Here is a 2,051-nt window from a genome sequence, read left to right on the forward strand (position 1 = left end):
ACCGGTGCAGTAGGAAGGCTTGTAGTGGCTGCTGGAAGTCTGAGGTACTTCCCATTGGGGACATACTGATCATCCCGTGAAAGCATGGCTTTGGTGTCTCCAGCTCTGTAGGAAACTCCGGCTGCTGAGACAAGATCTGAGACCAAGCGGGAAAAGATAAGTTGCCCGCAATTTGTACGTGTCCCATGGCATTCCGGATATGTCTTGGTAGATTCAGAGGCTGGTCTGTAAGGATGCACCATAGTAGAACGGCCATGTCTGCAGTGAAGGAGGACTCGTGAATGCTCGAAAAGACGTAATGGGACATGATCTGTGCCCATACGTGAGCCTCCAAGGTAAGTGCTGAAGCTGATATTCCCTTAGGGCAGGTACGATGGTATCCGTAGATCCAACGGCTACCAGGTAGTGCGATAACTCTGAGAACAGCTTCCCAGTTAAATTGGTACATTTGGCACTTGAGTGCGGCTTCTTGAAAGGCGTCCAATCCTTCTGGAATAGGGGGAAGACTCAAATCTTGTTGAATAGCCTCTTCTGTAATGGGGACTTGCTTCTGACGGACAAAGACAGACTGCAGGGTAGGCAGGTAGAAGTTAGAGTAGAACTCGACTACCCAAGAAAGATTGACCTGCTTCTGTTGTCTCTGTAGGAAACCCCATTGTCTTCGTTCAATTTGCGACTCAACAAAAGTAGCAATATTGGGCGGGAGGATAAGAAGGTGTTCGTTGTTGTAACTCCTTTCAGCTAGAATAGGGAACATCTGCTCACAGTAGCGATTTGGAAATCGCGCAGTGTCCTTTGCTGGAAAGGCTTTCTCTTTTTCATCAACCTTGATGATCCTCTTAACTCTTTTTGTTGAGGGCTTGACTGCAGTTAAAGAAGGCTCTACCACTAGTACTCTTTTAGTTCCTCTTCTTGCTGGTGGTTTGGGAGTAGCTTTCTCTTTTCCTTTCTTGGTGGCCATCCTGAAAAAGGGAAGAGAAAGTAAATTAAATTCAAAGAGATATATAGCAAGGAAGAGAACGGAAAATGTGGTGATGGATGCACATTAGGAGGTAACTGACATTAACACACGCTCATGAGTACATGTGAAAAGTCATCAAAGGAAAATAGCTAGTGCATATAATGACAAGTGAATGCAAGGTGTTTATTGGCATGCCGGAAAAAGGGCATGAGTAGCATAGACCAAGCATTACTTTGTAACAAACCATCACGTTTGTATTGACAATTAAATTCAATTAATATAATAGTAAAGGGAATTTGTGAAAAGCAAGCATTGAATATTAGAATAACATAGAGAAGTGCATAATGCCATATGGGCTTTTTCACAAACACATAGCATGCAAGGTAAATAAAATATAGAAAGTATTAAAGTGAACATGCAAGCAACCCTTTAAAGAAAATAATATATAATTGTCAAACAATTTGCAACAATCCACAAGCATATAAGGAAGAATAATGACTCAAATAAAATTCTAACACCATGTAAAAAGGAAAGAAGAAGAAAGAAAATATGAATAATGAAAAGAAAAAGAAAAGAAAAGAAAATAACATATAAAATAAGAAGAATGATAGAAAAGAAAAGGGTGAAGAAGAAAATAAAACCTTGTTAATGGAGGTGAGGGAGAGAGAGTGAAAGGTGAGATAGAAGGAAGAGGGGAGGAGGAAGAAATAAGGAGGGAAAAGAGAAAATAGGATTTGGAGAGAAAAAGATATGATATTTGGCAAAATTAGAAATAATGTGCGCCGCAAGCGACGCGATCGCATGGGACACGCAGTCGCGCGACTTGCGCTTAAGGTGATTGACGCGGTCACGTCGGTCACGCGGTCGCGTGACCCTAGTTTGTGCTAGTGGTGCAAGGGTTGCCTCGCACTCGCACAACTCTCTGTTCAAAATCATTAAATGCCAAATTTTAGGTGACGCGATTGCATGGGGCATGCGATCGCGTGAGTGGGCAGTTTATGGGGTACGATGCGGTCGCGTGGGGTACGCGGTCGCGTGAGGGGGACTGCGCGTCCAGCACCAGTCCAGCACCACTCTAGCACAACTTTCA

This window comes from Arachis ipaensis, chromosome B07, assembly GCF_000816755.2.
Source record: "Arachis ipaensis cultivar K30076 chromosome B07, Araip1.1, whole genome shotgun sequence".
NCBI classification, from domain to species: Eukaryota; Viridiplantae; Streptophyta; class Magnoliopsida; order Fabales; family Fabaceae; genus Arachis; species Arachis ipaensis.